Source organism: Thamnophis sirtalis, unplaced genomic scaffold (assembly GCF_051295495.1).
Source record: "Thamnophis sirtalis isolate CommonGarterSnake01/CBP01778 unplaced genomic scaffold, rThaSir2_p1.2 scaffold_1, whole genome shotgun sequence".
In the NCBI taxonomy this organism is placed as follows: Eukaryota; Metazoa; Chordata; class Lepidosauria; order Squamata; family Natricidae; genus Thamnophis; species Thamnophis sirtalis.
The window spans coordinates 111159042-111174472 of record NW_028261381.1 but is presented as its reverse complement, the minus strand read 5'-3'; the positions used below and the strand labels follow the sequence as shown (position 1 = coordinate 111174472).

General features: G+C 39.8%; 1 protein-coding gene and 1 non-coding gene across 2 annotated transcripts in view; one reads left to right on the top strand and one right to left on the bottom strand.

Annotated features, from left to right (window-relative positions):
- PAPLN (papilin, proteoglycan like sulfated glycoprotein) overlaps positions 1-4902 on the bottom strand; it is an 84577-nt gene extending 79675 nt beyond the window's left edge. Inside the window, exon 1 of the mRNA XM_087721945.1 lies at positions 4759-4902. The gene's annotated coding sequence lies outside the window, so the exon portion shown is untranslated. The remainder of the gene's footprint in view (positions 1-4758) is intronic.
- LOC106556905 (uncharacterized) overlaps positions 1-15431 on the top strand; it is a 79892-nt gene that overhangs the window by 51601 nt on the left and 12860 nt on the right. The gene's annotated exons all lie outside the window — the stretch shown is intronic.

Here is a 15431-nt window from a genome sequence, read left to right as displayed (position 1 = left end):
CCATAGTTTCTCTCTAATCCCATGAGATATTTTGGTAATCCATATGGAATTCAACTCCCAGAATTCCCCAGCCAAAATGTTGGCTGGGAAATTCTGGGAGCTGAAATTCACTAATCTTAATATTGGCAAGGTGGAGAAACGCAGGTCTAATCTGAAAATTGATCTATATTTAACAAATCATAAAAAAATTAAAATGTAATCATTTCATTGGAGGAGCCCAAAGAAAGCTGCAAGTTTAAACATTGCTCCTTAGATGCTAATGCATACAATCTGTGGAGTGTGCATTTGCTTATTTTTTGGCTCTGGAATCTGGTGCAAACACAGAGCTATGTGAGAGACGGGTTGACTGACTGACAAAATCTAACTCTGCTATAAGAAATAAAGCCTGGTTGTTCTATGAAGAATCATCACAAAACATTCAAAACAGGATTAAACTATTTTAAGAAGACGTGCAGAAATAAACAATCAGCGGTATGGCAACATTTTTCCATGCAGGATAATGCAAATTTGAATGGGAGGAAAATGATTCTGCACAGGGTTGCCAAGCATATATTGTGATGGTGTTGTTTATAAAGTTAAATGAAAAGTTTACATTTTTATATAAAAATATGTGCACTGGCATAGCACAGAACTAGTTTTGCAGTATTTGTTGTTTGTCTTATTGTTTGGTTTTCTAAAGTTTCTCTCTCTCTCTCTCTCAACAATCCTGATTCTATAATATAGCATGGCATAATTCCATTTCTGACTTTTAGAGTCATTATTGTATTAAGTCACAAGTTTCTTTTTCCCTTCCAAACTAAAGCATTGCTCTTCCCTTAAAATTAACTCATTAAATAACGAACTACAAACAGGGTAGAATTAAGCAATTAAATACTATACAACTTTCTCAACCTGATGCCTTTGAGGTACATTGGAATACTATTCCCATTATCCATTGCCAGCTGGGAATAATGAAATTTATGATCCAACTTATCTGGAGGGCATTCTAATGATTAAGTGCTATGATATAGGCTGGAGATGATAGGATAGGCTTCATCAAGTAAATACTTGAGAAATATATTTGGTAGCATTATAGAATCCTGATAGAAAAGAGTCAACTATTGAAATATGTTAAACATGCATACCTGTGTAACCAGATATGTATACTAGATATGTTTATCCTCATTTAAGATGGTTTTTAGAATAATAGATGGTTTTCATGTGAACTAATAAGCCAAAGGTATTTTGGTGATAAAGTACAAAGGGATATGAAAAAAATTCTAAGGTTGTTGAAAGTTATAACAATATATGGGAACTATGAGCTTTGATAGCCATTACATAGAATAATGTAAACACATCCCTACACTCATAAAAAATCTAGATTAGCAATCAGTTTAACTATAATATTCAGTTCATTATAACATACATTAACTATAATGTTCAGTACATTATAACGTGGGGTGTAATTGAACTTCATTATTTTATGCTGAATAGAGGAAGTTGACTTGTACTCAGCCAGACAGCTAATCCATTTGTGAAGGCAACCAGCAGGCTACCACCCTGCAGGTAGGATACTTGGGGTTGAATCAGGAACTTTATAATTTCCATGAAAAACGCACATTTTTCCTGCTGTTATGCCTCTACAGAAGAAATCTTGCCTCTAGTGACACAGATTTCCATACAAAGAGGATGGTGAGCTGGTTTATATCAAGTTAATTGAGAAGCCATCTATGTAGCAACCTACCCCATGTAGGCATCACTGTCACTAGTGACGTGCAGTCAGGGGAGCAGAGCCTCACCACTGTCATCATGAAAAGAAAAAAAATGTGAAAGGAAAAAGGCAAGAGCTGAGGTCAGGCTGAGCTAGTTGCTGACAGAGTCACAGTGGATGACTCTGCTTAGTGCTTAACTGTTTTAAAAAGCCTCTAAAAAAGCTCCCTCTACAGGGGAAGGCAAGAGAACGACGTGCCTCATCTAGTCTGGCATTTTATGATCACTCGAGCAGAGTTAAGCAAGGGTTAAAAGCCTAAAAATTCCTGATGTAGATGAGGCACGTCCTTCTCCTGCCTCCCGGGGCTGGGGGAAAGTGTGTGTGCTCCAGTATGGCTCTTTGACTGGCTTCCTGCCTCCTCCTGTGGTCTCCCTGACTCCCTCCAATCCAACTTTGTGTGTGTGTGTGTGTGTGTGTGTGTTTGAGAGGGGGGAGGGAGGGAGAGAGGGAGGGAGGAGGGGAAGGGAGAAGAAAAAGAAAAAGAAAGAAGGAAACTTATTTCACAAAGGAGAAAAACAAATGCTGTCGCTTTAAATTGGAACTGAGCATGCCTGGCTGTGGAATTCTGGGAGTTGAAGTCCACAAGTCTAAAAAAATTTGTGTCAGTGCCTCACCAGCCATAAACCTTACTGCACGTCACTGATTGTCACAATGTGTGTGTGTTTCTATACATTTTTACATTTGTACATGTTGTAATATATTGATAGTACTGAGTTGGGAACTGTGTACATTCAAGCAAGCAAATGTCTAGGTAACCATGATTTTCAACACAGCATACAGACATCATGGAAGATGTGACTGACACTATTCTTATCCTGATTGGATTCATGAAATCATGCTGTGCTATTAAGCCACTTTTATAACTGACAATCATATCAGACACCTTAATTTAAATCGGCTTTCTGCCGCCGCGCTGTTTTAAAGAGCCCTTCTGTCGCCGCGCTGTTGTCGCCGCGCTGTTGACGCGCTGATGACGTCGCGGTGATGACGTCGCGGCTTTAGCGATGCGGTTTTATCGCCGCTATTTTGACGAGCGTGGTTTTGTCGGGCCACGGAAAAAGTTTGAGTACCCACTTAGAAAGAACCAGACTCTTTTGTGGTCCAAATCAACATGGCTTTGAAGGACAATGTTCACACCATCAAAACATACCTCTAGGAATTGTGCTGATCAACATCTTGGTTGGTAACATATACACTCCCATTCATGATAACTCATACTGCTTAACAGATCCTGAGTTATGTTGCTATTTTGTGCCCTTATTTCTCACAATCTTTGGTTCAGGAAAGAAGGATAAAGCAACAGGGGGACCTTATTTCTCTGAGCGATCCATTGCAGGCTGCTGCTTTGCTAAGGAGAGTGGAAAAGATTTCCTATGACTTCCAGGTCTGTCCGACACCCACCCGCAGGCTGAAGATGGTTGCATCAACTTGCTGCAGCTTTAAATGTCAAGCTTCTTCTCTTCCCTATATTTTTGATTATATTATTTTTGCAATGTTTGGTCTAGCTAGCTTATCATACCCATGGCAGCGTTTGGCTGAACAGGCAACTTGACAATAGAACTTTAATGAATGTAACTGGAATGCTTGACATTTCATGGAACTGTTAGAAGCAGGGCCTGATAAGTCCCATTTGTGAATCAGCTTTAAGTGCTGTTTAGATGCCAGGTTTGAACCCCTATCACAGCCTCGTAGCATGAAAATTGTGAAAGTTAAGGTCCATCTAAAAAAGACTGCTCTCTATTGACCAGAAATCTTCTCCAGGTCCTTGAGATAGGAATTAACATATGCCTCTTTCCCTGCTTTGCTATACCAGTAGTCCTCGACTTACGACCACAATTAAGCCAAAAGTTCTGCTGCTAAGCAAGACACTTGTTGAGTGAATTCTGCCCATTTTATGACCTTTCTTGCCACAGTTGTTAAGTGAATCACTGCAGTTGTTGTATGAGTAACACAGATGTGAAACGAATCTGACTTCCCCATAGAGTTTGTGTGTCAGGAGGTCTCAAAAGGTGATCCCATGACCTTGGGACACTGCAACCATCATAAATACATGCCAGTTGCCAAGCATCTGAATTTTGATCATGTGACCATGGGGATGCTGCAACAGTCGTAAGTGTGAAAAACGGCCATAAGTCACTTTTTTCAGTGCCGTTGTAACTTCAAACATCACTAAATGAACTTGAGGAGTACCTGTATATAAAAAAAAAACCTCAAGGATGCAAATCCTGATCTTGCAAAGCCTGCCAGCACTTTTAATTTTCTTCTCCCATTCCAATAAATAAATAAATGAGAAAGAGAGAGAAAAAACAAAAACAAAATTCCAAATCTGTTTACAGGACCAAGCACACACGTACACAGCTCCACTCCAGATAATCCATGGAATTGTTCCCACAACTGCATGAGCCTGTAGCAACACGACTCTTTCATCAGCTGATGGCAACCACACCACAATTTGTGTCACCCACAGCTGCTTGCTTTGCAGTAAACCGAGTTGGCTTGGCTTCTGGCATTCACAGGGATGTCTGGTTATTCCTGTGGCTGCTTCCCTTTTCCAAAATACATAGAATGGAGACAAAGCAGGTGCAGGGGGAGGAAAAGCAAATAACCCACTTACAAACAAGCGCTCTCAAATCTTACCTTGGACATGCAAACTCTACTAAATGTATGAACTGAATGTACCAAGAGGCTTTCTCTGTTCAAGGTTGGAAGGAGGACACATCTCATATGAAACAAGCAAAGCTACCTGTTCCTCATTGAAGTATCATAGCTTTGGACTATGTTAGAAGTAACAGGGCTCCGAACGAGTTAACTATTAAGTTAATTTCACATGTAAACATCCCTTCTTCTTTGCCTGCCAAAAATCAGGATATTTTATCACCAAATGTTCTCCCTTTTGCATGACACTCTTTCGTGTCTAACTTTTAAAACTTGATCAAACTGATTAAACCAGCAGTGGACAGCGAGAGGCACCAAGATTTAATCTGTAATCCATAACCCACCCTCCTTACCTGATGCTGGATCTGCGTGTCAGTGAGGGCAAAGTACTCACTGATGCCACTTCTGGAGGGTGAGAAGACCAAGTCCACGGCTCCTCTCGGATTGGAGCTCCGTCAATGGCTCTGACACTCTGTCTTGCCTTCAGCTTCTGTTTGATTACTAGTTCTTTACAGCACAGGAAAAGGAGAGTTGGATTTCATTTAACCCTTTCTGCCGCAAAAGCTCTCCCATGGTTATCGTGTGTTTAAAAGCTGGAGTTGCAACTCCAGAGACGTGAGAGAACTCAGTTCGGGATGATTTGCTTCTCTTTCAGCTAAACATTGTTTTATTCAAAAAGAGCGTTGTTACAGAAGTTACTGCCAAGGTGGGGCCTCTCTGAATTAAATTTTATTTTAGCCAGAGGCTAAGAAATCATCAAAAGACAAGGCAGAGGCACGAAAGAATCTCTAACTGGAGCCATAGTTTCTTCATCTATTAAAGCTCCATGTGTAAGCAATGAGAAATTTAAATAATATTCCAGCTAGAAAACAGGCATACTCTGGAATTTATATCTAAAGAATTCCAATTCTTGTCCAGGACTGTCTCCATCTATACAATGTGGTAAGTTACTTCTTGGGACAGAAGTCTGAAGAATGTAAGGTAAAGGTAAAGGTTCCCCTCACACCAGGGGTGGGTTTCAACCGGTTCGCACCGGTCCCTGCGATCCGGTTGGTCGCCGAACCCGGAAGTAAGTAACTTCCGGGAACGGCGAAGCCGCACACTCGCGCCTGCTCCTTACCCGTTTTTTACGAATTCTGCGCTTCCACGCATGCGCAGAACGCATACAGCGCCTGCGCGATCCTCCAGGAGCAGCTGGAGCATTGCGCAGACGCTAGTATGCATGTGCGCGCTGCGTGCATGCGCGAGGACGCCGCTGGCCTCGTTCCAACCGAACCGGTTGGAACGGGGCGAGAAACCCACCCCTGCCTCACACATATGTGCTAGTCGTTCCTGACTCCAGGGGGCGATGCTCATCTCCATTTCAAAGCTGAAGAGCCAGCACTGTCCGAAGATGTCTCTGTGGTCATGAGGCTGGCATGACTAAATGCCGAAGGCGCGCGGAACATTGTTACCTTCCCACAAAAAGTAGTTCCTATTTTTCTACTTGAATTTTTACATGCTTTTGAACTGCTAAGTTGGCAGAAGTTGGGACAAGTAACGGGAGCTCACTCCATTACGCGGCACTCGGGGTTCAAATTGCTGACCTTCCTGATCAACAAGCTCGGCCTCTTAGACAATGAGCCATCGCATCCCCCCCTGGAGAATATACAGAGGCAAATTTGAATTGTAAGAATGAAAGCATTTGATCCTACCTTTTGCACTAAGCATACAATTAAGGCCAGGATTTGTATTCAGACAACACCCCGAATTATAAATTAAGTGGATAGGGATAATACAACATACAGGTAGTCCTTGATTTACAGAAGTTTGTTTAGTGACTGTTCAAATGGCACTGAAAAAATTGATTTATGACTATTTTTCACACACAGCATCCCGATGATCACATGATTTACAACCAGATGCTTGACAAATGGTTCATATTTATGATGGTTGCAGTGTCCTGGGCTCATGTGATCATCTTTTGAGACTTTCCAACAAGCAAAGTCAATGGGGAAGCCAGATTCACTCAACAATCATGTTACTCATTTAACAACTACAGTGATTCACTTCCTGAATGTGGCAAGAAAAGTCGTAAAATGGAGCATATCTCACTTAACAATTTTTTCATTTAGCAACATAAATTCTGGGCTCAGTTGTGGTCATAAGTTGAGGACTACCTGCACTAGACTATAAAGTGGATGGCTAATTTGTGCATGAATATGTTACACAAGCCTTGAGTCTGCAGCCATTCAGAAAACACAGGGTGTGTGGAGTCAAGCACTGTGCTACTTATTTTCTTATTATCCAAATTTCTCTGTGTCTGGGTTTAACAACCAAACAATAAAGAAGCCAGCCAAATTATAGTCTAGTGTGCTCTACTAACCCATCCTGCAGATGGAAAAGACAATTTAAACCTTACTTGCTAAGTGGTCCAGATCCAAACTAGGATTCTGCATGCTATTTATAATTTATTAAAGTGATGCTCAGACTTTAAGACTTTTACATACTTTTCTAGTATATATTTGGTGGTCCTAATGACATTGCATTATGTAGTTATGGTACCTTAGCTTAATCTACCTCCTACTAAATGTTTGTGAGGATCGTATAAGGAAAGTTGAATTAGGACAATATACTAGACAAATGTATCTGCACAATATCCTTATCTATTATTAGCTTTATTACTATCTTAATTAATTTTGGTTTGCCGAACACAATAAAGGAGACTATTTGTAGCTAAGGGTTGAAATGAGAGGGCCCTGATTGTCTCTGAACCTGGCTGTTTTCTTGCAGACATTTCATAATACAAACTAGCTAACACTGTCTGGGCACTGATGATGCTACCAAGTTTGGGTAATGAAACTTCTGCAAGAAAACAACCAAGCTCAGAGAGCATTAAGGACCCCTCACACTAAATAAACTAGCAATTAGTTTGACCAGATTGCACAATATTCTATGTTAAAATAAATAAATCAATGGCTGGTTAAGCTTGTGGTTCAATATGTTGTAGAAACCCCTCCCCCAATTTATTAATACAATTCAGCATTGTTTTGGGGGATTAAAAGCTCTATTTGGACTTATAGAAGTGTCTCTGTCTAGTTGATGTCACTTGAAAAATATTCCTGAAGAGCATGGGTTGGGAGAAGAGAAAGTCCCAGAACTAAGGAAAAGAATGTGGATGTCTTGAATCTTTTTGTATATTTCTCATTCTCCAGCTAATTTTAAGGAATCAGTGATAGCTATCTTGACGTGTATTAGGTGCTTTGCAGATATCTGTGAATTATGCTTTCATATCCAAGTAAGAATAAATAACACACAAAGAATTCTTAAAGAAAACATTTACTATGCCTTCGATTAGTTGATTAACTATTCAAATTTTAATGACACATTTAGGAATTTTGCAGAAGAATTATAGCAGAGACTGTCTCTAATCACGGGGAGTTGTAATTCCTTCACACACACACACATACACACACACTTTTATTTTATTTGTATACTGTTTTGTGGAATCCATAACTTCATTTTGGTTCACCTAATTTTAAAAGTGTGAATTAAGTTCATGTTTCAACCCACATCAAAGCTATTTCTCCATCATCCCTAATCTTTGATTTATATCTGTTCAGGAGCACTGCATCTTTCCCTGCATTTTGTTTAGAAATACTAGGTGATTTAGGAAGTTAGAAGAATATGAACATTAATGCTGAACTCTAGCACATAATCAAACAATATTTGCACTCCTTCTGTATTAGGCACTACCAAAAGCCATCAGGGGACATCTTCAGTTGGAAAGTACTAATAAGAAGTGACAACAAAAGAATGGGCCAGATCTGAAGCTTTGAACTTCTATATATTTTATCAAAGGTTTTGTTACCAGATGGTATGCCCCGATAGGGAAACTGATCAGTTCTGGGACTTTGGTCTAGTTTTGGCTCAGTGTCAGGAACAAGTTCAGTAGGAGCCTAAAAGATAATCGACTGCAAGGTTAGAGATAAAATAAGCAAACAAATAATATGGAGTTCCTCTTCAAAGTGTAATCGTAAGAGTTAAAAATAATATTTTTAAAAAAATCAATTTCTTAGATTTTAATACCACAGGATCCCTTTGTCCCCAAGCTATAATTCTAGAATTGTACTAAATTGTAGTACAATGTATCAGTTGTACTAAATTATACTAAATGAATACTGTTTGTCCATAAATTCTCAGGTTTAAATTAAGTTGTAAATATGGTGTCCATACAGAATATCTTTAATGTCTTCCAGGCGGCTATGAATTAACAACCCATAAAGGTTGTTGTGTATGAGGGGGAAGGAGAGGCTGAGACAGTGGAGGCATTCTTAGTTCAACAAGCTTAGAGGAGAAGGGAAATATAAAAATTCAAATCAAGGACTTTCTTGGTTTCAAAACAGATTTTCATGTAATATTGTATAGCTGGCAGTGTTGAGAGAAGGGATGATGGCATATAGTAAAGAGTGATGGCATGCTGTATATTTCATGACAGTCAACTTGGATTTGCCATTGATGTACATTCAGAAACTGGCAGAGTGGGCAGGTACTGGAATCTACAGCTTTCTAAATTCCCATCTTATTTCATGACAAACATTGGTTGAAATTTTGGAGGTTTATGGATAAGGAAACCAGAGAAAATTTGCAACACAGATTTTGGCTTCACTAAGATGGGCTAGGCAACCTTTTTTTTGAAGGTGGCCCTTCAGCTTAGGTGTCAGGCTAAATGTCATAGTCAAGAACTGATGGGTCGAAATGGATGTAGGTGTGGTTAATGCAGAAATAATTGACAGGCAGAAGCAGAGAACAGTATAATATCTCAAAATTCCACTGCCAGAGACTTGCTTATCTATTATGTAAGAGACAGCTTTCCCAGACTGTAAAATGTGCTCCCTCCTGAGCTGTCTTTGGCTTCTACTCTCTCTTGTTAGAAGGAGTGTAAAAGTTCCCCAGGCTTTCAACTATTCTTTCATTTTAGTATTTGGTTTAATCATATATGGGTTAAATAAGTTAGAAACCATCCTGGTTTTGTCTAATTTATTATTATCAATAGTTGCCTTGTGTTTGCATTTGAATGGAAAGGTGGGTTGAATAAAAGTGAAACAAATATTATATTAACTGCATGGGTTGCAGTGAGTATCCTGATAGGACCTTGTTTAGAGACCCAGATTGTCAGGCTAAGTCCAAGAACAAGAGAGAACATTTCTGCCAGAGTCAAGTTCTTTGTTTGCTTGTACACAAATAGACATAATCTTGCCAGATCAAACCCTTACTATTCGTACCCTAACTGATATATACTGTGAGATTCTAGGGAGTGGCTATCTTCCCTCCCCTCTTCTATCTCCTATCTGGCTCTAGGCTGCGCTGTCTCTTCATTCTCCTCTCCCCAGCCCCCCACATACTGTCTGGAATGTGGTCCCTTCTTCCTGGGAAACTGTATTTTCACTATAGTCCATCAAACCAACTCCCCCCTCCATGGGCACCATCTCTGATGTAGATATAAGGCACTATTGCTCATTCTTTCCTCTCTCAATTGATTACAAACTGTTCTAAACCTGCTATGTTAAACACACAAGTCTGTTGCAAGTTTCTCATATCATCCGAGGCCTTTGAAAATGGAAAATAAAAATCCCCTATCCATCATTTTCAACTTAATTTAGCACCACATTGCACAATGCTTATTCTGTAGATCCCTGCCAATGAAAGGGCAAATCCAGGGGTCAAATCATATCTTTTTTCTTCTCGTAGTTGTAATCCTATTTCTGGACATTGTAGACAATTAAGAAACAAGAGAAGGACATTCAGAAATACAAAGAATTTACACCAAATATGGTATGGTACAGGATTTCATGAAAAAAGCAGAACGTCTCAATTGCAGCCCTCTCATTTGCAGAAGTATGATCTTGGTATGATGTTTGAGTGGTGGAATACTAACCAGATTTTTGGGAGGGAAACACAACAGCCACTCGGTCTTGTCTGGATTGAGCACAAGCTTGTTAACCCCCATCCAGACCCTGACAGCCTCCAGGCACTGGCACATCACGTCGACCGCTTCACTGAGTTGGCATGGGGCGGACAGATACAACTGAGTATCGTCCGCGTATTGATGGTATTTTATCCCGTGCCGTCGAATGATCTCACCCAGTGGTTTCATGTAGATGTTAAACAGGAGGGGGGACAGGACCGAACCCTGAGGAACCCCATATTTCAGGGGCCTAGGGGTCGACTTCTGCCCCCGACCAACACCGACTGCAACCTGTCCGAGAGGTAGGAGGAGAACCACCGAAAAACGGTGCCTCCCACCCCCACCTCTCGCAACCGTCGCAGAAGGATACCATGGTCGATGGTATCGAAGGCCGCTGAGAGGTCAAGGAGCACTAGCACTGGAGAGCACTGGCTCTCCAGAGATCATCGGTCAGTGCGACCAAAGCGGTTTCCGTGCTGTAGCCAGGCCTGAATCCAGACTGAAAGGAGTCCAGATAATCGGCTTCACCCAAGGACCGTCGGAGTTGAGAGGCCACCACTTTCTCAACAAACTGATGGATGCAGTTTGATATAAAACATATTGTTATCACTCTGAATGAATGTTACAAATTTTGAAGACAATTATCTAGCAGGAATGAAGGTGAATATACTGGTTAATGCTGCAGGATCCAATCTGTGTCAGTCATCAGAAACAGAGTTTTGCCTTTTGAGCTTTTGGACGTGCTGGAGCCCATTTCTCTGCTAGAGAGAAATTCCCTGAAGATGGGCTCCAGCAGGAATTTGAAAGCTCAGAAAACAGAACTTCTGGTTCTGGTGACTGACCCAGATTGGATGCTGCAACAAATATCAATACAGAATTTGCTGCCATACTGGGCACGGTAAAGATGTAGAGTGTATATTAACATGTTTCGTACTCATCCCCCTTACCATCCCAGATATTTCCTATCACATCTTCTTATCTTCTCTGTCAAAGCATTTGCCCTTTCAACATCATATTATTTTTCTTCTGTCTATTATGTGTTCACTTCTATATTGTAGAACTGAAGGTGAATTGTAACAGGGATATTATTGTGGCTAAGGAAAAAGCAGTGATAAACAACTTTTTAAAATCTGTTGAGCAGAAATAAAAGCAAGACAGGGATTACAACAGGAAACAGATGGAGCAAGCTATACATTGCTGAGTAGATAAGGGCATAGCTGCACTGCCAGATTGCTCCATCATGAATACCAGCCACCCACCATTTCTGGAAGGTAGAAACAGAAGATTCTGTCTTCAACTCATTCCAATCCATCTGTAAACACAGGTTTTCACATGTGTTTTCCTACTCCTCATCAAAATTTGGGTCTGGCTTGCACCAATTCAATTGTTGCTTTCTGATTTGCCTTCTGTGCTGTACTTCCTACTAGGGAAGTCCCTACACTTCATCCAAATTCCTATGGAGAAAAAAACCCCTCCATTAGAGTCGTTGCCTTCTTTAACATTTTTTTTCTTGGATTGCTAAACCGAATGTTCCACTCTGTTGGAACTTTTCCACTAAACTACTGAACCATTGACTTCCCCAAAGGGGACAAATTCACATAATTCACTAGACTAGATCTCCAACTAACCCGTTTACTTACAGTGTGTATCATAAATACAGCTCATTTACGTTTGTAGTAACATATTGCCAAATATAATAGCCCTTCACCCCCCAACCCCCACCCCACCCTCTCTCTCAAATGTAGTGCAATTCACAGATTAAAAGGATGAAAATGCATACACAGGAACCAGGTTTAAAATACAACTTCGGACCTTTCAATGACACACCTTTTGCTTCATAATCTTGGCTGAAGCTACTGCTATATTAATGCTGCACCACTATAGTTACCTGTTTGCTTCACATTATAAAGGTCTCTGGCTTGAATCTTGGGGAAAAACATCCCTTTTATACAATTATTATTTTATTTTTCTTTCTCTGATCTATTCATTTATTGCTGGACCTTTTAAAAGTTAAATAAATCCATCCTTGTGTGGTTAAAATGTTGGACCTTCCTTTCTTTTTTAAACCCCAAGTAAAGGCAGTAATAAATCTTTTGCAGCACTTATTCCATTGATCTAAGCTTGGGTGGAACTTCAAGTGAAAGCAAAAAATAGATCAGATGGTGCATTGTTAACTGTTTTTTTTAAAAAATAGTAAATTCAGCAAAATTACAATTTTTAATAAGAATATTTATGTATATTGATATGTTTTGGGTCATAGGTAACAAAGATTGTCTATATTCCAACTGTTGTTTTCTATTATATATGAGTAACTAATGCCATCTTAGTTCTTATATCATGTGGTTTATAAGCCATGTGTTTTATTGCAATACACTGCTGTATGCAAATTAGGTTTTATTCCTACAACATATTGGATCCCAAACTAGCCACCATGTTTCTGGTTCTCTGAATCCAGCCAATGAGCCAAGCTCATTGTTTAGCAGACTTCAGATACAACAGACATCCAAATTTGGCCAGACATAGGACATTTTGTTTGCAAATCTGCCTGGGTAATGTTTTATTTAATGTTATGTAAATTCATACATTTTCATACTTTTATATATTTCATGTAAATTACATTACCACATTATGTAAATCCAGTTTTAAGCGGCATTCCATTTAAGTAGACAGCCCTTTGTCAAACTGCTTATACAATCAAGATTTTGCTCTATTTATAAGAAACACCATTTAAAAGCACCAAGTTTTCTTTATTCATTTCAGACTCTCCTTTCCTTGTTATCATTTACACTTTTATAAACAGGCTCTGCAACCAAAGAAGACAGACACAGACTTCAATTGATAATTAGAACTGCAGAAAAAACAATTGCCACCAACCTGCCTTCCATCGAGGACCTGTATACTGCACGAGTCAAAAAGAGGACTGTGAAAATATCTACAGACCCCTCACATTCTGGACATAAATTATTTCAACTTTTACCTTCAAAACAACGCTATAGGGCACTGCACACCAGAACAACTAGACACAAGGACAGTTTTTCCCCGAATGCCATCACTCTGCTAAACAACTAATCCGCACAACACTGTAAACTCACTCACCAAAAGTTGCACTAACCATAAGAAACTTCATTTACAGCCTGGCCTGTCCATACTGCAATGTGTCCGTGGGCTCCACTCAGAGCTCGAAATACACCAGAGCTAAAGAGAGACCAACCTATAACATTGACTACCACGCTGACTGTATCAAACGCAAGACCAGCGTCCTGTGTCCCAACCACCAACAACAACAACCAAAACTAGGCATGCACACCCCCAACTTCCTCCAGGTCCACCACTACAGACCTTAAATGCAAGCTACTTAACGCAAGAAGCCTTGCAAACAAAATGTCTGAATTCCTCCTGCTACTAAATACAGCCCTATTCAAGCTTGTTTTTTCTGTGAGACGTGGTTGAATGTATCATTTCCAGACTCCATTACCACAGTAAGTGACTATCATGTTTATCGGTCTGACAGTGAAAACCATAGAGAGGGTGGTATTGCTATTTTCTATAAAAAGTCCCTAGATCTGAGCTTGCTCTTCCTGAGACCATTGTCTGCAAACTGTCCCTAAATACCACAATTCGCTTTTAAGTATGTTACAGAGCCCCTGATTACAACCTTGGTCATATAAACAAGCTAACTGTATTACTAATGTGGGCAGCCTCCTGCCTGCACCCCTTTATAGTTCTTGGTGACCTCAATTTATCTCTTATTAATTGGATCTGAAATGAATGTACTATACATGCAACCCTGTACAATGCTGTAAGTAGGTACAAGTTTTGTTATTTATTTCAATATACATCTTCCATGACACCTTCTCTGTGATGTCCCCCACCTCTCAAATGATTTATTTGCTTGGTCCTTGGATTTATGGTTGCATGGCTCTAATGTTATTGTTCTCCCTCATTTAACATCAATTTAGCAGTGAATGAACTAAAGTAAGTGGATAGATATTGGGCTAATAAGATGCCCTTTCTGGATGTCATTTTCAGCTCAACAATAAAGATATTCAAATATTGCAAGCTGGTATTTTAAATGATGGAGGTACAAATGGCCTTGAATTGATTGAATTGATTCTAATGGTTTCATGAACAAATGCATGCTGTTGTCTTTGCAGCAATATGGAAGTGGTTTGCCATGGCTTCTTTCAGGATGTTTTTCAACTTTCCAGTCTAAGTTATAGTCCTCTGCTGGATTCCCATGCAAATACTAACCAGACCTCACACCATCTAACTTCCAGGCAAGGTTGACAAAGATGCTGTCAACTGCTGAAATGACTTCAAAACACGGAAACACAGACAGAATCTCCATGGCAAAAACAATTGCAAATTGTGAGGTTTGGTGGTGCTTGCATACACATGTAAAGAACATAATTTAACTATGTTATTGTTCTATGTTATTGTTCTGCAAGTAGAACTTGGTCAATTCTTTCTATACTCTGCCTTTTCTCAAAAATGTTTTGGTTTCTGTGAAGGCTGGAATGGACTCATGACCAAATCAATTTGTTAAAATAACATTGCACACAGCTTCTCTTGTAGAGAAATGAGTGGCTTTCAGTCCATTATCTAGTACACTGGGTGAAAAAGATGTAAGAAATGAACTTTGGGTTAAATAGATTATGAGTCTTATAACACACAGCCCATGGTTTCTGCATTATAAGGATTTTAAAAATTAGAATTGCGTTGCTAAAACTTTACTCAGGTTTCAAGTATAATTCAAACTAAAGTCTGTCAGCTTCTTTTTTTCACTTGATTTTGATCGCCATCAGAAAAAATCCAGTTTTCAAAAAAGGAACTTCTCCAGCATTTCTGGCAGTGAATCATTGCAATGCAATACTTTCCTTCTTCAATCCAGATATACAAAGGACAAAAGAAGGCATGATGTTTGGGTAACAGCCAAAATAGACCCCAACTATTTAGTGGCTTCCAACTGGTCTAGTGCAGGGGTCGGCAACCTTAAATACTCAAAGAGCCACAAAGGTCCTAACCGGAAGCCCTCCGTTCAATTCTGGAGCTGACTGGAAGTCCGGTTCCCCCACCACA